At 46.8% G+C, this 25,778-nt stretch overlaps 1 protein-coding gene across 10 annotated transcripts in view; it reads right to left on the bottom strand.

Annotated features, from left to right (window-relative positions):
- The window catches only part of SEMA3A (semaphorin 3A), a 468,302-nt gene that overhangs the window by 382,383 nt on the left and 60,141 nt on the right, over positions 1-25,778 (bottom strand). For 6 of the 10 annotated variants that reach the window (XM_090041876.1, XM_090041883.1, XM_090041875.1 and 3 more), the window contains one exon: positions 8,377-8,512. The exons of the other annotated variants lie outside the window; for them this stretch is intronic. The gene's annotated coding sequence lies outside the window, so the exon portion shown is untranslated. The remainder of the gene's footprint in view (positions 1-8,376; positions 8,513-25,778) is intronic. 10 annotated transcript variants of the gene reach the window in all.

Genomic DNA, 25,778 nt, shown 5'->3' with positions numbered 1-25,778 from the left:
TAGCGGGATCGGGGGCAGAGACATCGGCGGCAACCCCGCTGAGAGCAACAGCGCCCGTAAACGCTGAGCCGGGAGCAGGCGGTCCAGTGATAGCGGGGCTGACCACGGCCGAACCGCGAGCCCCGCAGGGGAAGCCGGCGATAGCGGAGGGGACTGCGGCGGTACCAGGAGCAGCGCAGACCCCCGAGACAACTCAGGTACCGAAGGGATTAGAGGTGGTCCCACCGGGCGAACCCCGGCAGGGAGCCTCAATCGGAGGAGACTTCCTCCGAAGACTGGTGGCTGGCTGGCCACGAAGGAAGACCCGCGGACAGGGAGGCGGACTTGGTAACCCTCCCCCCCGGGTCTAGGGACACCGGCCGTTGAGGGCTGGACAGAGGCCTTACTGGAGGCTCGGGTGAGGGTGTAGGGGAGTGAGGAGCCCTCAGGACCCCGGACTGTGGAGCTAGGGTAGCCCCTTGCGGTGGACCGTCAGCGCCCCATTTTTGGGTGAACCCCTTTTTTCCATCAAGACGTGGCAGGCGAGACTAATGGGGCGCCAGCGGCCCGGCGCGTACTTCTACTCTACAGGGGCCAGTCGAGGCTTTTGGGGTGACCCGCAACCGGGAGGCGCACCCCAGCGCCCACAACTGGTGCATTGGCCGGGAACCGAATCCGGGGCGGATAACCCGAGCATCCGAAGGCTATGGAACTCCCCACGGGCCCGGAGGTAGCGCCACAAGCGCTACACCTCATTGCACAGGTATTGCAACAACAGCAGCAAACGGCCTTGCGACAGGTGAGCTTACAGGAACTCATCCTGCAGCAGGGGCAGGCTGGGGGGGGCATGCATCGAGGGGAATGGAACATGCCTCGCTTAACCAAAGACGACGATATAGAGGCCTTCTTGGAAGCATTCGAGAGAGCCGCCTTGGCCGCCGGGCTAGATAAAGGAAGGTGGGCCAGCAGAATAGGGGTCCTGCTAACCGGCCCGGCCCAGGCGGCCTACCGGGCCCTGACCCGGGCGGAGGCGGGAGATTATGAGCGGGTGAAAACAGAGATCCTCCAGCGCCTAGAGATCACTCCCAAAAAACACAGACAGGCCTTCAGGGGAACCAAAGCCAAGGCCCAGAAGACCCCCAAGGCGCTGTGGCACGACCTGAGGGATGAGCTGACCAAGTGGCTAAGACCACATACCTCCACGAAGGAGGAAATTTGTGACCAGATCTTACTCGAGCAATTCCTGGCCGATTTGGAGGACGACACTCAACAATGGGTAAGGCGCCATGGCCCCACCTCCTCCCTTCAGGCCCTGCAGTGGGCGGAGCACTATACAGCGGCACAAGCCGGGCGTTACCCCTCCCGAGGAAAGTCCCGGGGGGAAAGTTCCCCCCGGAAGGACAAAGGGGGTAAGGGAGAGAAAAATTATGGGGGCAAACTCATTATTTGCTTCCGATGTGGAGGCAGAGGGCACCTGGCTAAGACCTGCCCGACAGAGACCGACTATCCCCTTGTTAGGGGAAACCCATACCTAAAAGGGGCCAACACGGGTAAGGAGGTTCCTCGAGAGGAGCCGATGGAGTGTGGGGTGGTAGGCCGACAGGAGATCCCCCCGCAACCGTTGCCCCGGGTCAAAGCCTGGGTGGGGCAAAGGGCCCTCGAAGCCGTACTTGATACGGGGTGTACCCAGACATTGGTCAGACCCTCGCTGATTGAATGGCGGCGAGCACCCCGCTGTAAAGGGATCTACCTGGTCTGCCTCCACAATCAGCGGACATACTTTGAGCGACGGCTCCTGGAGGTTCGCCTTCAAGGGGTTTCACGTCGGCTACCGGTGGGCCTAAGTGAGGATATTTTACACCCCTTTATTGTGGGACGAGACTGGCCCGAGATATATGAAGTCTTAGATTCCATCCGACCACGGAAGGAGGCAGCAGCGGGCTTGGCGGGGGCCGAGGCCGAGCAACCCTGGCCGGATGAGTTGAGAGATTTGGCCAGCAACTATCAATTCCGGAAGGCCCAGGAGGAAGACGACGAGTTGCGACCTTTCAGGGAGGAAGCCCTCCAAAGATGCCAACAGCCGGTAAGCCCCTCCGCGGGTGTAGGGCGGGGGCCCCGGGTGGAGTTGAGGCGGGGTCTGCTATACCGTGTCAGGCCCGAACCCCGAACAGGGACAGAGACGGAACAGCTTCTGATCCCTAGCCGGTATCGGGTGACTCTACTACAGTTGGCACATGGGAATCCGATGGGGGGGCACCTGGGGAAGGGGAAGACAGAAGCGCGCCTGACGCGGTGGTGTTTCTGGCCGCATCTGTATGAAGACGTGGAAAAATATTGCAAGGGGTGTAGGGCTTGCCAACTAGTGAGTGCCCATAAGCCCGCCCGGGCTCCTCTGCAAGTAATGCCAATCATCCAGGAGCCATTTGCTAGGGTGGCTCTGGACGTGGTGGGTCCCCTACCACGTAGCACATCCGGGCATCGATTCTTATTGGTATTTATCGACTACGCTACCCGCTTTCCGGAGGCCATCCCATTACGGACCGTGACGGGTGCCAAGGTAGCCGAAGAACTCATGAAGTGGGTCTCCCGTTTCGGGATACCAAAGGAGATTGTAACGGATCAAGGCACCAACTTCATGTCGACAGTGATGGCCGCCCTGTGCCGGGTATTACATGTAGCTCACCTCCGAACAACGATCTACCACCCTCAGACGAACGGACTCGTTGAACGCTTCAACGCGACGTTGAAAGGTATGCTCCGGCGGTGCGCCCAGGACGACCCAGCCAAGTGGGACCTACTGGTGCCCCCGCTGTTGTTTGCGGTGCGAGACGCTCCGCAAGCTTCCATGGGGTATTCCCCGTTTAAGCTAGTCTTCGGACACCAGCCGCGGAGCCTCTTAGACATTGTCAGAGAAAGCTGGGAGGACAGTGCGCGGGGAAGCCGACAGATAGACGGATACGTGCAAGAGTTTCAGGACCGCCTCCGCAGGGCCCAGCAGGCAGCGCAAGACAATCTCGCTCAGGCTCAAGTACAACAAAAGCACCGGTATGATCAAGGGACCCAGGAAAGGGAGTTACAGCCCGGACAAAAGGTGCTTGTGATGCTGCCCAATCAGCCCAGTAAATTTGAGGCCAGATGGCAGGGGCCGGCCCGAGTCATCCGGCGAACCGGCCCCGTGACCTACGAGGTTCAGAGAGAAGGCCGACAGAAGTCATCCCAGATCCTCCATATTAATTTACTAAAGGAGTGGCAGGAACCCCAGGGGCTCCTGTTGGAGCTAGATCGGGAACTTAGAGATGGTCAAGACTCAGATCCCGAAGGAGGCGCACAACCCCGGACTGAGGGGCACCCAGAGGGTGGAGCAACCCTGTCCCAGCACCAACAGGAAGAGCTACAGCGGCTTATGACGGAATTCCATGACGTATTCACTGAAGCCCCGGGGAAGGCTCACGGGGTAGAACATGCCATCCTGACGCCACGAGGGCAGGTGGCTAGAGAGAAGTGGCGTCGGATCCCCTTCTTTAAGCGCCAGGCCATCAAGGGCGAGATTGACAAGATGCTGTCCCAAGGCATCATCACTCCGTCCCGCAGCCCATGGCGAAGCCCGTTGGTAGCCGTAGATAAGCCCGACGGCAGCCTGAGGCTTTGCGTTGATTTCAGAAAACTGAACGCTATCACTCAATTCGACGCGTTTCCCATGCCGCAGGTCAACGAGCTGGTAGAACGTATAGGACAAGCCAATTTCATTTCCACCTTAGATTTAGCCAAGGGCTACTGGCAGATTCCCTTACGAAAAGAGGACCAACCCAAGACAGCCTTTGGGACCCCGTGGGGTTTATATGAGTTTAAGCGCATGCCCTTCGGGTTGAATGGAGCGGCCGCCACCTTCCAAAGGCTCATTGATTGGCTCCTGGCACCCCACCAAGAGTATGCCGCGGCATATATAGATGATATCGTTATTTACACCAAGACATGGAACCAACATCTCCAGGCCTTGAGGAAGGTATTGCAGGAACTACGGGCAAAGGGCCTTACGGTCAACCCAAGGAAATGCGCACTCGGGAAAGCCGAAACAAAATACCTGGGTTTCATAGTGGGTCGGGGCCAGGTCAGACCCCTAAAGGATAAAGTGGCGATGCTGCGGGACTATAAAGCTCCGGTGACGAAAAAACAAATGCGAGCCTTCCTGGGGCTGGCCAGCTATTACCGGCGGTTTATACCTCGGTTTGCGGAGTTGGCCAATCCCTTGGTCGACACTACCCGGGGCCGAGAACCCCCCCGGGTCCAGTGGACGCAGGAAAGGCATCAGGCCTTTGAAGGACTAAGGCAAGCCCTGTGTCAAGGGGCAGTGTTACACACCCCAGACTTTACTATCCCCTTTATTTTACAGACTGACGCGTCGGCATACGCCTTGGGAGCCGTCCTCTCCCAAGAGGTGGAGGGAGAGGAGCGTTCCGTGGCGTTCGCAAGCCGTAGGCTCAACACACATGAGGAGAGGTATTCCACAATAGAGAGAGAATGTCTCGCGATAAGGTGGGGGATAGAGTACTTTAGGTATTATTTATTGGGCAGAAAATTCCGGCTTATAACAGATCACGCCCCGTTGCGATGGCTGAACTCCGCCAAGACGGAGAATGCCAGAATAATGCGGTGGGCTCTAGCCCTCCAGCCCTATCGATTTGAAATAGGATACAAACCGGGACGGAACAACACTGTAGCTGATTTTTTTTCCAGGTTTGGGGAGGGGGGAGTACCCCCGGTGCCTTCAGAGTCGCCCCCTTCAAGAGGGCAGCAATCGGGGGGGGGTTGAGCAGATAGCTGTGGAGAGGACGCCTAGCGGCATCTCCAGGGGTGGGGTATGTGAGGGGGCTAAGGCCCCGCGGGACCCGGCCCGAGGGAGAAAGCCCGGAGGGGCGTCCGACTTCCGGGATCAGACCCGGAAGTCCGGCCGGAGCTTTAAAGTTTTCCGGAACACAAGCCGGGCCGGAGTGAGACCGGCCCGGGACGATACAAGCAGCACTCCTACCCTGGTTAGAAGGGGAGGAAAGCTCCGGTCGGCGGTGGACCGGGGACGAGAGGAGCCGGGCGAGACGCGGCGAACGCTAGCGGCAGTGGGACCGGCGGCAGCCGAGCCGGAAGCGGGCGAGCCGGGAGCAGCGCGGGAGAAACCGGCGGCAGGATCTCCGGCAGGGACGACACCGGTAACGGCGGCAGCGGGACCGGCGGCAGCCGAGCCGGAAGCGGGCGAGCCGGGAGCAGCGCGGGAGAAACCGGCGGCAGAATCTCCGGCAGGGACGACACCGGTAACGGCGGTAGCGGGATCGGGGGCAGAGACATCGGCGGCAACCCCGCTGAGAGCAACAGCGCCCATAAACGCTGAGCCGGGAGCAGGCGGTCCAGTGATAGCGGGGCTGACCACGGCCGAACCGCGAGCCCCGCAGGGGAAGCCGGCGATAGCGGAGGGGACTGCGGCGGTACCAGGAGCAGCGCAGACCCCCGAGACAACTCAGGTACCGAAGGGATTAGAGGTGGTCCCACCGGGCGAACCCCGGCAGGGAGCCTCAATCGGAGGAGACTTCCTCCGAAGACTGGTGGCTGGCTGGCCACGAAGGAAGACCCGAGGACAGGGAGGCGGACTTGGTAACCCTCCCCCCCGGGTCTAGGGACACCGGCCGTTGAGGGCTGGACAGAGGCCTTACTGGAGGCTCGGGTGAGGGTGTAGGGGAGTGAGGAGCCCTCAGGACCCCGGACTGTGGAGCTAGGGTAGCCCCTTGCGGTGGACCGTCAGCGCCCCATTTTTGGGTGAACCCCTTTTTTCCATCAAGACGTGGCAGGCGAGACTAACGGGGCGCCAGCGGCCCGGCGCGTACTTCTACTCTACAGGGGCCAGTCGAGGCTTTTGGGGTGACCCGCAACCGGGAGGCGCACCCCAGCGCCCACACACCCCATTTATAACAACCCTTTCTATATATGAAAACTATTAGCAGTTCCCCCTCAATCTTCTCTTCTCTAGACTAAGTATTTCTGTTCTTCCAACCTTTCTTTGGATGTCATGTTTTCTAAAGTTTCAACCATTTTTGTTTTGCTCTTCACTGTACTCTTTCCAATATTTGTTCATCTTTCTTAAAGTGTGGTGCCCAGAACTGGACACAGTACTCCAGAGAAGGCTTCAAAGGTGCTGAACAATGTGGAAGATCCGTTCCTCTGTCTTAAGTATCCCGATAAAGCACTTTCCTGGGAGATAGAAGATGGAGGTTTGAGCATGAGTGACTGAACTCAAGTCTTCCACATCCTGGCTGACTAATCTAATGACTAAGTTGTTTTGTAATGGCAACATCCCTACCACTCACTCCACCTGTCATGTAAAAGAAAGGAGTGACCTTCCCTACTTTTAACAGAGACATGTAAGGTATTTAATTCCAGGAGAGAGTTCTGGACCGTGAAGTTCAAGTGGATGTAGGTACAGTTTCACATAATGCAGTTAGATATTTCACCCACTCAGCCCCCGAGAGTCTTAGATCTAAGAAGCACCCCTCCCTCCATCATCCCCTAAGGACTTGCTTAGAAAGCAGCTAACATTCTTGCAGGCAAGCTAAGGAAGTATGGACTGTAGGGTGGATAGAAAACTGGATGAAGCATTGAGCTCAGAGAGTAGTATCAATGGGTTGATGTCTAGTTGGCAGCTGGAGTGCCCCCAGGGTCCGTGCTGGGACTGGTTTTGTTCAAGGTCTTCATCAGTGACCTGGACGATGGCATAGAGTGCACCCTCAGCATGTCTGCAGACGACACCAAGCTGAGGGGTATAGTAGATATGCTGGGCTGGGATTCAGAGTGACCTAGACAAATTGGAGGATTGGGCCAAAAGGAATCTCATGAGGTTCAACAAGGACAAGTACAAAGTCCTGCACTTAGGTTGGAACAATCCCATGCACCAGTACAGGCTGGGGGTTGACTGTCTGGGCAGCAGCTCTGCAGAAAAATGCCTGGGGTTTACACTGAATATGAGCCAGCAGTGTGCCCTTGTTGCCAAGAAGGCTAACAGCATACTGGGCTGCATTGGTAGGTGTTGCCAGCAGGTCAAGGGAAATTATTGTTCCTCTCTATTCAGCACTGGTAAGACAACATCTGGAGTACTGCATTCAGTTTTGGGCCCCCCACTACAGAAAGGATGTCGACAAATTGGAGAGAGTCCAGCAGAGGACAAAATGGTGAGGGGGCTGGGGACATGATTTATGAGGAAAGGCTGAGGAACTGGAACTATTTAGTCTAGAGAAGAGGAGACTGAGGGGGGATTTAATAGCAGCCTTCAGCTACCCAAAGTGGGGTTTGAGAGAGGATGGAACTGCACTGTTCTCAGTGGTGGTAGAACAAGGAGCAGCAGTCTCGAGTTGCAGCAGGGGAAGTTTAGGTTAGATATTAGGAAAAAAAATCTAACTAGAAGGGTAGTAAACACTGGAACAGGTTACCCAGAGAGGTGGTGGAAGCTCCATCCCTGGATTCTGCTCTGGGATTCAGACAACAAAATCTGGACATGATATTCTGAAAAATGTAACACTAATGTTCCTTTATGGATTTAGCCCATAGTTGCCATGTGAATAAGAATTTTATGTGATAATTGATGGTTATGATCAGCAGGTATATTTTCAGTTCAGAAGATACAAATAATCAAAATCAATACAAAGGGACTGGTCAAAATAGTATATATATAAGCCAATTATTACCTGGATCAAAGGACTTTGTCTCATATGTCCTTGATTGGTTTTATCAGGAATTGGGCACTGTGCCTGGACATACTTCCAGCAATATTGTATTTACCAGGCAGGAGTTAAAGGTAGAGATTTATTCATAAATTTAAATGTGATGGCTTTTTTGTTTGCCTTGAGTTTCTTTAAACAAAGTTTTTCTGTGATGTGTGAAACCACAACTCTCAAACCTATGACAACAGCTTGTGAGCAAGCCACTGTGATGATAGTTAACCGAGTTTAGCCCAACAAGTTTCTGAAGATGATTTCAAAGTGATGACACTAATGGTCTTGATTAGAAAGTGGAGAAAAGAAATGATAATTATAATTAAATCTCGGAAAGAGATGCTGGCTGTCAGGTTGGAAGAATTTTTATGGACTAAAAATGTAATGAACTCTCTAATTAAAATAATAAGTGCAGAATTAGGTGTTGGTTCAGGGAGATACTTAAATACTTGTCTAACCTAAAGTAAGTGAGGAGTCCTATTGAAATGCTTAATTTAAGGCCAGGAATAAATTGAAGTCAATGGGATTAAATTGAAGTCAATAAGACTACTCACATTCTTAAGTACCTAGGTAATCAGGGAAATACTCTATAGGAGGGATTAACATAAAGTTCATGGATATGCTTTCAGTCAAACACGGAAATACTTACTCTGTATTCAGTGAGAGTTTAGTCTGAGACGAGGAGCAGAACAGAGTAAGGATCTCACGATTTTTCCCTTTGTACTGATACCTTGATAAATCACTCAGTAAAAATGAACCATCAGCATCCTGCCATGAACATCTACCTGCCAAAAGAACACCAACACCAAATAACAAATATATAATATATATATTTAGCAGCAATAGATTTTTCCAAATACATACACACACACACAAGGCAGGTATTTTGTATGGCTAGGGGGTGGCTGTGGGGGGTATGTGGAGGGGTGTAATTTGGGAAGGTGGGGGGGCTGTGGGGTGGGGTTTGGAGCCTGGGTGGGGGGTTCCCACATACCCTGGCAGTATGTGGGTCAGGAGTGAGGGGCAGGAGCAGGGCTGGGGTGGCTGTGGCTTGGGAGTGAGGGGCAGACACACACACACACAGACACACAGAGACACAGACAGACAGAAACACACACACACACAGACACTGCCCAGAAGGTAAGTGGTGGGGGGGAGGGCCTTGGGGAGAGGAGAGGGGTGGGAGGGCAGATTGAGGCCCCCATGGTGAGGGAAGGAGTGGGTTACAGGTATGGACAGGGATTGGGGTGAATGGGGCCCTGGGGCAGATTGTGGGACAGGTGGAGCTGTGGGTGGCTTATCCAGAGGGAAGAGGGGGTTCCCCCTGCTGTGTGCACCCCCAGGAGAGGCATGTGCCCCCCATATGTGTGCGTAGGAAAGAGGTGGGCTGCTGCTGTGTGCTGAGCTCTGCACTCCACTGCTGTTGCCCCAGTAGCCGTGCAATGTGGGCAGGGGATGTGGCACAGCCAGTGTGTGGGTCCCAGGGCAAAGGCAGTGGGATGCAGAGCTCCATCCCATAGCAGGAGTCCACCCACATCCTGCGCGCAAATGAGGGGGGAATGGCCCCCCATGCATGCCGCAGGGTGCGTGCAGCAGCAGGAGCCCCTTCCCACACTCCTGGGTGAGCTGCCACACCTCACACTGTCCCACGACCTACCCCAAAGCTCTGTTCACCCCAGCCTATGCCTCTGCCCCACTCCCCCCTCATTGTGGGAGACTCCACCCACCCCTCCAAGCTCCTTCCCTTCCCCCCACCCCTTCTCCTTCACACAGTTGCCTGCTGGGCACTGCTCCACATGCTGCCGGGCTGGACCACTAGCTTCCTCCAGGCTGCAGCTGCAGCTGCACATGGCCCTCCCGCTCCCTGCTGCAGCTGCCTGGAGCTTATGCCCAAGGTGCCCTGTGGTCCTTTGTGCTGCCATTGCTGCCCTGCAGTGTGGCCTGGAGGCAGCAGACAGCAACAGAGTGGAGCCCAGGTGCAGGCTCCAAAACCACATGGGGAATTAACTCATTAAAAAAAAAATAATTCAAACAATGAATTAATTGTGTATGTTAACTGCAATTAATTGACATGCCTAATATCTATATATCTGCCTGCTAAAAGTACACCAAATAACAAATACAGATTTAATATAAATCGACGATAGATTTTTCCAAATATATACAATTTACTTTGTATAGCAAATATATATATATATGGCAACAATAGATTTTTCAAAATATATATGCATTTGGAAAAATCTGTTGCTTAAAAAAAATAGGTGAGAACATTATGTACATTATATACCATATGTACCATTGTGTGCGGTAACATTTTGTATGTATTGGCACATTCTAGTTAATCAAGATGACACTAAAATCTGTTTGTAGAAGTCACCTGACATTCTTGATTATCTCAGATATACACAAGAGGGAAGGATTTTGTTGGGGGTGTTATGTTTTTGGATCAACTGCATGGTTGGGATAAATGTAAGACAAGCTTTTGAATGCTCATGTAATTTAATCCCAAACAAGTAGTTGGTCCAATCAAGATATTACACGAAAAAAATCTTTGCCTCTTGCATAATTCCTGGACTGTCATGGGTACACCAGCATTTTAACGCTATCAAGACATATAGTCACATATTACATAAAACATTCTTTCATGCCAGTGCTATGCTAGCTATTGGATTCTTAAATCCTGTTGGTCGGTACTTAAAAGACCCATTGAAATTAATAGGATTTCAATGCACAGATCAGCTGGAGGAACAAGCACTTAACTAATGTTCAAGCCAGCCTGTTCTAAAAACAGGCATTTATGTATAGGAATCTACGTAATGACAACTATTAATTATAGTACTATAAAGAGTTGATGGAGACATGCAAAGTGTAGGTAAGATCTAAAACTAAATTTACTGTTCCAGCAAAAACATTACTGGTGTCTACTGCCCACAGGTGTGCAGGCCACCCAGACACGGATAAAGGATCTTTCCCAGCTGGAGATGATTTAGAAGGTGACCCACTCTCAGATGAGGAAAACAGATTGTCTGGCCATCTCAAAAGGAAACATGCCAAATGGAAGTGGTAAAGCCAGGAATATTAGGGTGAACTGATGTACTAGACTGGATGTTTTATGGTTCGTGTGTGGGGAAAGGCATCAAAGGATCAGATCTGTACTGGAACATCTGGATATTTCTGGGAAACTCTGGAGTTTCAGAAACTTTCAGTGCGGTTAAATAGAGTTCACAAATCCACACACTACATCTAGACATGGAGTGCCCCACCACTTGATAGACGAAATGAAAGACATAGAGGGGTCTGCCCCATTTTCCCAGATGCATTAGATGAAAAGGAGATCCAGCCAGGGAGCCCATTTGAGCTTGCTAAGGGCAAATACTCCATTAAAAGGAAATTAGCACTGAAAGCACAATTGGTCTTTACATTTTCCTTGATACTTTTTAGATCTCCTACTGGGGTGCAGGATACAGATGATGACAAGGAATTTCAAGTCAGGGACTGAAGGTGAATTTAAGTCAATAAATGCCTAGCAAATGAAATAGGAAAAAAAAAAGATGGCATATACCTATGCAGGGGAATGTCTTTGTGATAAATCAGGTAATTATATTAGAGAATGCTTTGTGCGTGCTCTTGGAAGATAGTATAGGTATTTGTTCAGTCTTTTAAGGTGCAATACCAGTGCCATATTAAGGAAGAATAAATGAAGGTTATTGTGGAGTAGTATAAATGTTATAACGGCGACCTAGAATGGATCATCTGGTTCAAAATTGAATGGTGAATACAAACTTTATTCTTAGAATGTATCTGGATGATGATAATAGGTTTTGTAGTTATTCTCTTTATTGGGGTTTGAGTAGATGACAACGGGAGTGTGCATGTTTGGGAGTATGATGAAAAGCTTTTAAATCTATATTTACCTTACAGTAGACAAGGGATCATGTTCTAGGTTTTAAGTGCAGAAGGCATATTCATTAGGTAATATGACAGGTGGGTAGATAGAAAAAGGGTGGGAGTTTAGATAGGATTATATTTAACAATGTGGAATAGGGCTTGTAGATAAACATATTCCCAAAAGCTCCACATTCCAAGATATGTATTAATTAATCCCAGACATGTAAAGGTGCTTCAATTCTTTTTTCTTTCCTGTTAGCAAAACAAGAGAGCTTGTAAAGGACTGGAAATCATTCCTTATTCTAGGGAGGACATTTGCCTAATAGAAAAATAATCCTTGCCCAAAGTAGAAAAAATGCCTTTAAACATTGAACAGTATCTGGGGAGAATTAAATCTAATCTCCCTTTAGATAAGTGGCATAAAAGTACAATTTTGTTTGTGCTGGTAATATAAAAGAAACACTTAGAAACAAAAAGAAGCCACTCTGTCAGTCACTTGCATTGTTGAGAAAACATTTTGACTTGGGTCAGATTTGTTGGTTTTCCATCAATCATTTTCAGCAACATTTGTAAGGATGCCACATGACAATGTAGAGTAATATAGCAGCTACACAAGAGAACACTGGAGCATCAGGGTCTAAGCTAGCTCCAAATGTTTAACCGACATAACCACAGGATTAATAAAGCTAGTGTCTAGTTATGAGCTACAGCTGTTTACAAATGCATCAGGAAGAGGCGGCTTTGGTATTTATATTCAGGGTTCTTTAGAAATAGTGTTGGCCAGAACTGTGGAAAAAGCAAAGCTATTTTGTTTTTTAAGAAATTCTGCTTTTAGAATTGTTTCCAGCACTCGTAATTTTGGTCATCAAGGATGAGTGGCCAGTAGGGCTGTAAAACAATCTCCCAGGCTTATGCTTTAGGCACTAGTAGGGCCATTAGCCAGACAGCTGCAGATCAAGTGCTAGTGATTTAAAGACTGTTTTTTTGTTTTATTTTGAAGTGTCCTCGGATGCAGTTTTCTAGGCCAGCCACAGGCTTGGGTTCATTAGCAACATACTGTACCTATTTCTCCCTGTTTCCAGTTTACTCTAAACATTATAGGATTACTTTGTCAAGTCTGAAAATCTCCTCTGTAAGGTTGATTACTGTAGATGTGAATAAATGGGATGTCGGGTTGTACTTGGAGTCTGGACAAAACCCCAATGGAACCAAAGCTAGAGATTTAGGGAGTCCATGGCTTGTTTATTTAACATTTTCTTATACACCATATGTAATTACAGCTAGCAACTGACTGTGGGCCCTCTAAGATACCTGCCACCAATCTGTGGCTCCCTTAGTCAATAATTTACATTCACAGACACAAAAAACAATTCTTTTTGGTTCATGTCTAGTCCTTGGATTTCAGGACACAGGTCAAATCAAACTGGACTTGCCCTGGAACAACCAAGGGTGAAGCCATGAAAACAAATTTTAGACATGTTGTTATTTAATTCAGGAAGTGTCTGGAGGTATGGGAAAGTTAACAATGGTTATTAACATTCAGTGCTTACTAGCTTGAGATTTCTTTTCCTCCCACAGAGAGGCTAGTGGAGAATCTGAACAATTGTGGCTAGTCAATCCTGAGCCCATGTTTTTAGTTACAGATGACCTCAAGTTCGAGTTTATTTCTGTATCTAAATTTTCTCAGAATTTGAGAGTATCATGGACCAAAACTTCAAATATCACAACTTTGCAAGTTATGTTGAATAAACCAGAAGGGGAACAAGCTAAAAACTTAACCTTGCTTAACTTCCCTACTAGGCGGGTGCATCTACATGTGCAATTAATGCAACATGATAAACTCTGGAGCACTTTGAGCCAAAGTAAACTGCTCCCGGGCACAGCATCTACACTTGCCCCCAGGACAGCAGCACTTTGGACTGTGACAAAACATGCCTAAGCTGGCAGCAGGTTCAGGGGTCAGCCTCAGGCTCAGGTGCTAGTGGTGGATGGCAGAGGGGCTGTCTGAGGCATGAGGGTGCTGAATAGGGTGGCCATCATAGAGGATATTTCAGTTTTCTGCTACTCTGTCCTCTACTGATATGAAACTGGATGCCTTCACATCCTCTATTTTTCTCTTGAAGAAAAATAGAGGCCATAAAGGTGTCTGGTTTTGTATCAGTAGAGGATAGAGGACAACCTGACTGTCTTCTATGATGGCCATCCTAGTGCTGAACATGTGGAGCCTTGAAGCTAGATGGCAGCCATGAGTCTGGCCCCTGCCTGGTCACCATCTACACATTGGTTTCAGCACAGTTAAGTACTCCCCTGCAAGACAGTACTGTCCCCAACAGTATTATCTCATGGCAGAGTTAATTAGTTTACTGCTCCCTAATACCAGTGTATGTGTAGACCATGATGCTTTACCGCAGAGCCAATTAGTCAACTGTACGGCAAAGCGCACACGTAGATGCACCTAGTATAGCCTTAATCGCTTTAATTAAAGCACAATTAAGTATGTGACTAAATCTCTGCAGAAATGAGGCCTACTTTTTTGTGCAAATGCTTTAATATCTTCTTCATTGTAATGAGTCTTTCTATAGAAATATAATTCAGACCAGCATCCAGTCTCTGACCACAGCCTGCAGTAAACAGTTAGAAGGAAGATGCTTTCAGAGGGCAATTGCAAAATAACATGTCCATAGGTAATTTTCTTCCTAACACTTCTTCCTATCGTATGCTAAATATGCCATAGGTTTAATACTAGTCTATTTGTTTAATAAAGAGTGATATCCCTGATAATAAATAACTTGACAATCTAATGTAACTAGGGATTTTCTCATTAACGTAAGTGCACAGGTTCTCATTATTCATATACAAGTTTGCAGGAGTGCTACAGAAATATTCATAAACAAATTACATGAATATGGCAGTTTGCCCACTTACTCATTTTGCAGCCATTCCCCTGTAATGCCCTCTTTACACAAATACATACACCAAAAATCTATGAGTCATGCTTCTGCACTAGATAGACTGACAATATAGGAACTGTTTAAATGAACAAAGCATGTGTTTCGTGATGTACTTGGGTGCAGGAACGGGTGGTAATATTACTAATTACCAGTTGCCCTTTTGGCACAGCTCACAGCATCTAGCAGACTTGAGGACATAACACTGCAAGCAAGATGGAGCGAAAGGCTTAACTGTTCTTTCATCAAAGATTAAAGCTGGTAAACACATCCCATGTGGGTAACAAATGAACTTCACAGCCCTCACTTTTGATTTTGGTTTGGTTTCTTATTTTTGTTATTTGCATCTTGTGGGATTCACAAGTAAGGACAATTTGTATTAAATGAAGCAACAGAGAACATTCAGAGCTTCAATCAAGTCATCGTCAAACGTCATAAATGAGAATAGTTTGCCATGTAGTTCTTGGCAATTTTAATTCAAATGCTTCGATTGTAAATAAGGGAATAACTGAAGTACGAGGCTAACTTCAGTACTGCCTGCATTGAAAAGCCAGCTCCATGGGCTCTGCACCAACATATAAAAATCCATCCCAGTATTTTTTTTTAACCTCTACAACAAGGCAACCTCATGATGCATAATGAGGTCTCAGAAGGGAATTCAGCAGATTTCTGATACTTTTGGCTCTACGTTGTTGGTGAAATGCAACACAAAACTGGCAAAACCATATGCACCAATTAAGCTTTTAAGGCCAAATCTTTTGCCTTATTTTATGGCTACAAGGATCCTCTTCATTCTGCCATGGCAAAACTGATTGTGGCAGAGCACAGATTGTGCCTGCCACTTTAAGAGGTATCACACAGGCTCTGAGTAGCCGGCAGGTGTGGTTTGGCCCAATTGGATGGCTGCATGACTGAAAGAGGGCCACTGAATTGGAGGAGGACCGGGCAGCCTCAGTATAAGTAGAGCTGGAAGTTGCATCTAGGGAGCCAGAGAAACATCACTCAGGCTGCAGACTAACTCCCAGAACATCTGGAGGTTAGGGTAGGAACTATGGGAATGGAGGAGGTTCCTGTTGGTCCTGGGTAAGACCTGAAACTGCACCCTACTGGGGTTGGATGGTGTGGTGGGGTTGCCTGTGGTGGGGCAGTCTCCAGAAACTGCCACACCTGTGCCTCCGTAGTAAAAGGTGAGGCTGGGGTGCCATATAGTCTCAGCCCCACTACCTGGTGGGTTACCTCATAGAGGGGGCAGGTTTGGTGTCCAGGCATGTTGGCAGACACCTGAGGCCTGAGTGAGCCATAGGCCAAGTCTGAAATGCCCAACATCTGAGAGGATCAGGGGCTGGAATAAGCTCAGTGTGTGTGTGGGGGGGGGGGGGGGGGGGGGGAGGGGTAGGCCTGACAATCCGTTGTAAAGCAGGGCCTGAATTGGGTGGCCTGAAGGTCTGAGAGGGCCAGGACCACGAGTTCAAGAGATGAAGCCTGAAGGGCTATATAGAGTAGGGAGCCTGGGTGGTCCTGAAGGGCAATGCAGAGCAGGATAGTAAGACTGAGGCCCAAGCAAAGGGCATCGTGTGTGTGGCTCAGCTAGGGGTAGTATGAGAGAGTCTTGGTACGGGGCTCAGTTTGGCTCAGTAAGGGGCCAAGAGAATTGCCACGAATATTAAATTGCCATCTGTGAGGCATGGGACACGGTGCAGGGATGGTTTGGAGCCATATATTACGCCCTTGGCACTGGGAAATAAATGGACAGTGTGACAGGGGGCTGTCCTGGGGCCAATCACAGTGTGGGCCTGCCCACATGTCCAGGGCAGGCTGCCCTAATTTGCTCACTATGCTTTGATATAATAATACTGGATGTAAAATATAGGAGGATGCCCATTTAATACCCCAATGCCTACAGCATTATACGTGGCTTCAAACTTTCTTGTACTACTTTCCATGTCTTGCGGATGGCACCTAAATCACTTTCACTGTTATTCCCTCAGCACCACTGCTGGTCCTCACTTGGACTCTGGCCCAAATTTGGACAAAAGTGTCCAAAGACTTACCATGGCCACATGCCCACCCTCCCCACTGGGGTCCCTACTCTCACACACACTCTGGACTTCCTGCCTGCAACTGCTGGCTCTGCTCCTCAGGGCCTGCTCTTATGCTGAGGCTCCACAGCCTTGTTCCAATCAGGCAGCCTGTTGGCTGTCATGTGACCATCTGATTGGCTCTGCAGTCACCTGCAGGCTGCCTCACAACCTACTCAGGCCTTTAAAGTGGCAAACACCCACAGATGTCCTGCCACAGGCAGCCTCCTGCCTATGAACAGCTGGTAAGTTCCAACAAAGGCATGATGGGAAAGTCAGATGGGTGGGCTTCCCTAGACAAGTGGGCAGGCCAACAATTGGGCCAACCTTGGGAAGGCCTTCTATCACACTGATCCTCATCCATTTTTCATGGGAAGCAGATATTTTTTCACAAGCCTGCTGGGTCACACATGTTTTTAGGGTTCCCTTACATGGGAAATTTCTTGGTGAGAACAGCGTCATGTAAAAAGATCTATTAATGTGTAGGATACTCTGGTCTTCCTCAGACATCCATAAAAAGATGGTGCAGGAGGGTCACCAGCTAATGGTTTGCATAGCATCGCTTCAGACTAGGGAAGGTTTTCTTCTTTCATCCACATGCTTCCCAGTTGGATGCCAGCTGAAGGACTTGGGTCTTAAAGTGATGACAGAAAAAGAAACGTTTTTATCTAGATGAGACAGAAAGGATGACAGGATGCTTAAGGACTGAGTAGATTCTTCTATAGATGCTGGTTAGGCATAATTTTCATTCATACAGTAAAAGGAAACATGACCTTTTATCTTTTTTCTATCTGCCTGTAAATCCTCTTGAGCTTTTTATGCATCTGTACCTATCTCAGAACAAAGGCCCCACACACCTGACATTAATATCTCCATAAAATTATACTTAAATCATTGAATTATTATTATGCATACTTGATTGGTGAAAGTCCTCATTTCAAATAAGAGTTGAATTAGGTTTAATCATTTTTGTATGTTTGATTTGTTTTGACTTGAACAAGAACATGTCTGTCCCTGGTTTTGGTAACTGAAATTAGTTAATCTGCAGTTCAATTATAAGGGTCTTAAGGCAGAAGTATAATTATAGATTTCAGATTTATGCAAAAAATGCTGGCCATTCAATAAACTCAGAATTGCACTGCAAATCAGTAGCAGACAATATGTAACTGACTTCTGCTTATCCAAAGTTGGAATTTATTGGTTTGAGATTCCTAAGTAATATAATTTGTCTAAGCCTGTCACTTCAAAGAGCAAAGCATTACGTTAAGACCCATGATGTTCAGAGTGTAGGGTATGATCCTGATCTTGTTCATATTTTGTTCTGAAAAAGCTGATACAGAGATTTCATACCAACCATCTCAGGCCTTAAATGTTCATGCTATTTTGCATCCTAACCTAATACACTCTTCCCTTAAAGCTCTTTCCAGAATAGGTCTCAGATTTGAGTCCCAACTCACACATCTCATTTGAATCTGTATTTAAAGGGTGTAACATTTTCACATTGCAGACTTTAAACTTCCTGTTTACACCTCTGGAGCAGATGTTTATTGCTCTAACAATTTCTCTATCTTAACAGCCTCTCAGTGATGCAAATAAGGCAGTAATGCAAATCCAGTTTCCAGAAGAATACAGCTTCTGTTCCCCACCCTCCCCTAGAGATAATCTTAAACCAAACACCATTTTTAAATTCACTCAAGTCAGAGAGGAAGAGTGGATCTCAGAGTTTACCAGGCAAAACATTTGGTGTCCTTAAGCCACTGACTCTTGAGTCTGTGAGTGTTCAGCAATTTATTTCAGTTTGAAATGCAGCCTTTTCTATGTTCACTGGACTAAAAGTGTTCTCTTTGCCTTGCCAAACTATGCAGAAGTTTACATATTCCAAAAAATATTAATAAAAATGATAATATGCCAGACAGAGTCATGCTATAAATATTTATTAAGCTAAGCAAAACACAATAAAATAGCATGCATCTAAAACAATAAATCCCTGGAAAAAGTAATTTTTAAATGCAGCTCTTCAAAGCCTTTTTTTTTTTTTCGGTATTTGTGAGTAACAACTGTTCTGTTAAAGAAACAGAACACAATTCTAAAGACAGCAGATTTGTTAAAGGAGGCAGCAGATTCGTTTCTGTATGGGTATTACATAAAATGGCATCTTGTAGTAGGTTTTTGCCTATCTGCTTTTTCTATGGGGCAAGATGCTGAAAAAGAAATTTTACTCCTCTTATTTATTTAATGATATCACCTGCCAGATAAATAATACTCAAGATGAACAGAAGGTGTAAAATCCTGTCATCTCCTTATAGGTACTGAAAAAAATACAAATGAAAAAAAGAAAGATTTTGACCAAAATTTTCCCTGCAAAATATGTAGCTGAAGCAAAGGATACAGAATTGTGGTACATAGGCAGGTGACTTTAATTTAGTGATTCCTGCATTTTTTAAATGAAAAACAAAAGTTTAAGACAAGAATATCAGCAGCTTTTGGTTTAGTCAGAAATGCATGCCAATGTAAATTAATTTTTGGCAGCTTCATTAGTTGAGATGTTATATCCTTTGCAGTCTTTTTTTAATATTAGAAATTATAACAAACCCTTCAAATTTACAGTCAGCTTTTTCTACTGAGAGTTAACCATTTCTAAAAATGTAAGAGGCACAACACTGCAACAGAGATACCATTAAATAAGACAAAGCCATAATCCCACCAAAACCTAGTTTTAATTTTCCCAACATGTATGTTACTAAATATAGCACTGCTGCTTGCTGCAAATACAATAGATGGGTTGCATTAAGAAGCTTAAATACTAGCTAAGGTAATTATGACCTTAGTGTCTGCGGACTTTACGATTTTTAAGATCCCTATATGGTAAGGAAATGCTATTAGCCCCCATTACAGATGGTGAACTGAGGCCCAGATCCACTACACAGTGGCTTTTCACAGTTTCATAGTTGGTAGGGTCGGAAGGGACCTAAGCACATCATCAAGTCTGACCCCCTGCCATGGGTAGGAAAGGATGCTGGTGTCAAATGACCCCAGCTAGGTGGCTGTCTAGCCTTCTTTTGAAGACCCCCAGGGTAGGGGCAAGCACCACTTCCCTTGGAAGTTAGTTCCAGCTCCTAGCCGCCTTGACTGTGAAGTAATGCCTCCTAATGTCTAGCCTGAACCTGCTCTCAGTCAACTTATAGCTGTTGTTCCTTGTTACCCCCAGTAGTGCTCAGGGGAACAGGGATTCTCCCATTGCCTGCTGGTCCCTCTTGGCAAGTTTATAGATGACTACCAAATCCCCTCTCAGTCTTCTCTTGTGGAGGCTGAACAGGTCCAGGTCCCATAGCCTCTCCTCATAGGACCTGCCCTGCTGCCCCCTGATCATGAAAGTGGCCCTCCTCTGGACCCTCTGCATGCTGTCCACATCCCTCTTGAAGTGCGGCACCCAGAACTGGACACAGTACTCCAGCTGTGGCCTGACCAGTGCCGCATAGAGGGGGAGGATCACCTCCTTGGACCTGCTCGTGATGCATCTGTGGATGCATGACAAGGTGCGGTTGGCCTTCCTGACTGCATCCCCACACTGCCGGCCCATGTTCATCTTGGCATCAACAGTGACTCCAAGATCCTTTTCTGCCTCTGCACTGCCAAGAAGGGAGTTCCCCAGCCTTTAAGTATGGTGCTGGTTCTTCCTCCCCAGGTGCATCACCTTGCACTTGTCGGTGTTGAATCCCATCCTATTCTCATCCACCCACCCCTATAACCTGTCGAGATTTAGTTGTAGCCTGTCCCACTCCTCCAGCGTGCCCACTTCTCCCCATATCTTAGTGTCATCTGCAAACTTGAACAAGGTGCTTTTTACCCCCTTGTCCAAATCACTGATGAAAATATTGAATAATGGGGGCCCGAGGTCTAAGCCCTGGAAGACCACACTGTCCACATCTCTTTTAAACTTCCTAAAGTCATTCAACCCTTTCATATCAAATCTTCTGCTGACGTCTGGTTCTGTGGGCTATGTGAGCTGACACAGAGCCAAGTGACCAGCGTGGCAATGGCAGCATGCTGCCTTCTGGCCTACTCCTTAAGTGCCCCAATCCCTTTGCAAACATGCTGATGAAACCCCAGGGTTTGAGGGGACATGGTTTGAAAACCACTGCACTAAGGCAAGGTGAGACTCAGCATTGTCACACTTCGCTTTGACAGATTTGGTTCCAGAAACAGAATTTGCAAATTGGAGTTAGATGCCTATGTTTGGAGTTACAACACTGAGCAGGGAGATGCATAGGCTCTCAATAAGAAACAGAGAGAAGGAAGAGCCTGAAATCTCACCAATCTGTCAGATTTGTGTACTTACCTGAAACCTAAAGTTAGGTACCCACATGAGACTCTGATTCAAAGTCTGAAAGTACTTTTGGCTTTGGGTGTGTTTTCTTTTATTTAAAAGATGGCTGGAAGTGTTGGTGGAACTACCAGTTCCCTTTTATAAAGCAGATTAATCATGTAAAATGGGAAGATCTCTGCACAAATGCCAGCATCCTTGCTGAAGCCAATGTAACCAGCATTGTGTCAGTGATCCTCAACTTCACTGGATCAGACATTGTGTGTGGATGCCTGACTCTTGGCTCCCAAAACAAGTGATCTACTCTCAGCCTGAGATCTTGCGGTGCCCAGAGGACATGTTACAAGGACACATGGAAAGCATATCTTAAGAAAACTGATATTGACATCAAGACTTGGAAGGACTTGGCTACTGACTGGCTCCAGTGGCTTCACAACCTCAACCAAGTGCCTGCTGATTTCAAGCATCTTTCCCTCAAAGCAGACAAGAGATAATGGAAGAAGGAAAAGGAGAGAAATCCTGGCCTACAGACTATCCTCTCTATGGAAAGATCTGCAGCTTCTGTGGACAGATCTGTGGCTCAAGGATTGGACTCTTAAGTCACCTCAAGACCCATAGATGAGCAGTGGTAGAAACCATCCTTAGATTGAGGGATTGCTGACAATGAGTAGATTAATAGTTGGAGCACTCTCTGTTTCTCTTCTACCCCTTCACATTGAAACTGTACCACTGTAGAAAAGAAGCTGAGATTCATAAGGTCAGAAAAAGAACAAATTAAAAGGCCATGTGTCTGTAGTGACAAGAACAGTACCCTGGGAGAGGAAGTCTTGGGTGCTCGCTCTTTCTCCAGGGCATTTGTGCAGGCATTTTGCATTACAGAGTTATTGGATAACATGCAGAACAGGGACTACACCCCAGGACTAACCACTGGGTGTGATTGTGCCCAAGTTCCTTGTGGACCCAGGCTTTTCTTGTAGTTAATGGAACTGTTTTGGACTACAACTCGAGATAGCAAGATCTTAGTGAAATTAGCCAGAGGCCCAATCCTGCATTATTTGATTCAACAGGAGTTTGCCATTGACTTAAATGGGTCAGGTAGCCTTAGCATATACTGTCATCTGAGTTCCCCTAAAACTGCTTAACACACAGTATTTAAATATTGTATTGAACTGCTCAGAAAAGCTGTTTGTGTTTTAAAACAACACAAAATTTTAGCAGCACAAGGCTATTCATTTACTAAGCCTGGTTTTGAAAAGAGTTAACACCATGCTAGGCATTAACTCAAACATCTACTTCTCTAAATCATAGGTTGTTTCTCCTATTGACTTAAAAAATAAACTATGATTAGGCAGGATTAATAGGAAACCACCTTTTGCTTTACCTCTACTGTGCTAAATCCCTCTTTATTCCTGAGGAAACTGAGTATGTTTGAACGCTCATGAGTACAAGCTATCTCCACCTACTCAAGAGGATGTGTAATATGTCTTGTGTCCAAGGTCCTGCCAAGCACTGACCCATAGCACAAGTTCACCCTTTCTCTGTCAATCAAGCAGGCTTTTCTAATCCCAACATGTAACAAACCCTGTCACCAGACAGTCTTGTATGAGCAAAAATGTACAATGGCTATCTGACAGCGATCTCCGTTGCAGAGACACAAAAAGCTGAACAGTGATCAAGAAATGTTTTGTAGACCGTTACAATTTTGTGTATAGTTTTCTTCTTTGGTTTCTTTTCTTTTTACATGGGCTGTTAGTTTTTTTTTTTTTTGGAAGAGTGGAAAAGAGAGACTCATAACAGCCAACTCTGTTCGCAGATCCATAGGTATCCAGGGGAATTCCACTGGCGTTAAACTTCATTTACATAGTCTGTGTAATGGAGTGGAGAATTTGGTCCAAACATTAAAATACATGGTGAATTAATAAAACATGCCTTGTGTAATATTCTGCATTAAATTCAGTTCAGAGAATATGGGAGCGGTTTAATTAGGTAACTGAATTGGATAGAGATTGAGCAGATACTGAGTAGTTTATATATCATGTCTCAAGCCCAAATACAGTAATCTAATAACACCACAGGCAAGCTACTTTCAGATGGTTCCCAGTAAAGAAAGAATCGAAGTCAGGAAGTCTGTGACTTTGATGTAGCATTAGGTAAAGATCTTTGAAAAATGAAAGGGATATTGTATACCCTTAACTAGTACCAAGAGTACATTGTACTGCACAGACTGGCTTATACATCAGTTTTACACCTGCATAATTCCATTGACTTTAAAGGAGTTATACCTGGTTTATAATGGTGCAGATAGAAGAGAGATTCTGGTCTCAAACTTTAAATCAACAAGATTATAACGCATAGAAATATTCACTCCCATATATCCAGATATAGATGGCCATATCCCCAGTATATGTAAACTGGCAAAAAAGCCATTAATCTAAAAGGAGCTAGAGGCTTAACTTTCCTGAGGATAGATTAAGACAATATTGCAATGTCGTTTCACTTGAATAATAAAGGTCTACTCAACTCACAATCCTGTGAACTTTACAGAAACCATAACATCCAGGATTGTCTGTGAAACCAGCTAAAAAAAACCCTTAATAAAAAAAACAATGCTGGCTCCCCAGGCACCAGCTGGCAGGATGGTACAATGGGCAGCAGACAAGATGGCAACCGCCCCCTCATCCCTCCTTCCCACCCTCCCCTGGGGCCTCTCCGCCAATCAGAGCTGAGCAGCAAGGCCACACAAAGGATTGCCAGCAGACAAGATGGAGGCCTCCCCCTCCTCCATCCTCCCCCCGCTGCGGCCTCTCCACCCACTAGTGTTGAGAGGCAGGGCTGGCAGAGCACATCGGGAAACAGCTGCAGAATTGGCTATGTTGCGATCAACCTGAGAAAATTGTTTAGTTTCTTTGTGATTTAAGCAACATTTGTTTCACTTAATTGTTTCATTTCCTCGCACCTATCTATAAGGTGCACGTAGGCTACACCAGTATTTGGTGTTAGTAGCTAAATAAAATTTAATTGATTATATTTGCATTGAATTTAATGAATAACTTAGTGGAATAAATAAATTAGGATTGGGATCACTAAAACTACATGTAGGGCGTGTCTACACATTAGGGCTGTGTGAAGCTTCAGTCCCTGATTCAATTTGGCGGAGATTCAGCCCAATTCGGTAGCCAAATATCAGAATTTGAATCGAATCAGGAGACCCTTTAATCTTTCTGAATTGAATCAGAAGCCTCTGAATCAATCTGGAGAGGTTTGGAAAGATTCAGTGATTTGGATACAGACACAGCTTTAAATGGTTTTTTTGCATACCTCAAAGTACCAGGTGGCTCGCGAATGCTGGTCCACTCGGCAGCAGACCTGGAAGTGGACTAGAACCACTTCTGGTCCACTTCCAGCTCTGCCAGGGAGCATGCGGGGGGAGGGTTGGGGGGATGACTGGTGCCTACTATATATTGGGCGGGACACCCGGGGTTCCCTCCCTGCAGTCAATTGCTTTCAGTCCACTTCTGGGTTCAACGCTAAGCATGCAGGCCTCTACCACCCCCCGCTCATGTGGGATGCTCCATCTGCCCCAGCATCACAGCATTCACAAACCGCGCCTGGTACCTCGAGGTATGTAGAAAAACATTTAAAGCTGTGTCTATGGCTGAATTACTGATTCTCTGAATCAGCATCGAATCTTCAGATTAGGATTTGGCTGAATTGAATCAGGACAGTGATCCGAATCAACAAATCAAATCACTGTCCCCAATTCGGCCTGAATCCAAATCTGAATCAAATACAGCCTGTTTTGCATACATGCATTACTGTACTGTGATTGCTGTGCATTAAGTTTAGTACCTGTAATAACAGGTGCTAATTAAATGTGCAGTAACCAGCACTACTGCACGGTTGCATCAGCGCACACTTTTTAAGTGATGCAAATGTGCAGTAGACTCATTCTATTAAGCATTAGTGCAATTGCATGGCTTTCACTGTGATGCGCTAATGCACAGTAGATTGAGTCTACAAGCTGCTTACATATAGCAGCTTGTATAAACACGCCCACTGAACTGGAAGAAACCTCCAGGGGCATATAGTCCAACCCTCTGCAGAAATCCTAAACCATTCCTGACAAATGCTTATCCAGCCTCTTGAAAGCTTCCTAAGAAGGGGTTTCTACAGCTTCACGAGCCAGCTTGTTCCAGTATCCTACTATTCTGACAATAAGGAATTTTTTTTTCTCCCCCTGAGAATCAGTCTGAATCGGCTTTACTGCAGTTTAAACCCATAGCTTTGATAGTGAAGCATATGGAATCAAAAGGTTCTGCTATTATTTTCAATAAATCATCGGTCTCAAAGTTTTGCAAGCCACATCCTTTTTTATTTTTTATTTTTTGGTCTTTTGTGCATCTGTAAGGGTTGTTGCCAAGGTCATAGACATTGTTGCAAATCCTTGGCTTTGCTTCTTCACAGCCCTGCTTTGCTGGAACTTCAGAGCAACCCTTGCCACAAGCACAGATCAAACCCATTTACAGTTCTGCTTTTTTGAACAAGAGGGTGTGAAACATTACACCTGGTGTCTGCATCCTGCTCCGAGCAGAGAGGACCCACGTGGTCCTCTCTGCATTGAAAGCTGCCCATCAACCTTTCCTAGGCTGGGCGATCTGGCCCTGAGGAAATGTGTTTAAAGTCATCCTCTCCTCTGGTGAATAATGACAACCCTAGCTAGCTATGTTGCTTTGTGTGGTAGAGTAAATAATCATTGTAAACCTGGCAATTATAGTAAAACTGAGAGCAACTGGACAAAAAAGTGCATGTATTC

Source organism: Crocodylus siamensis, chromosome 4 (genome assembly GCF_052110815.1).
Source record: "Crocodylus siamensis isolate JL-2025a chromosome 4, ASM5211081v1, whole genome shotgun sequence".
Classification (NCBI taxonomy): Eukaryota; Metazoa; Chordata; order Crocodylia; family Crocodylidae; genus Crocodylus; species Crocodylus siamensis.
The sequence above is the reverse complement of the archived record's forward strand: the minus strand, read 5'-3'. Positions and strand labels throughout refer to the sequence as shown.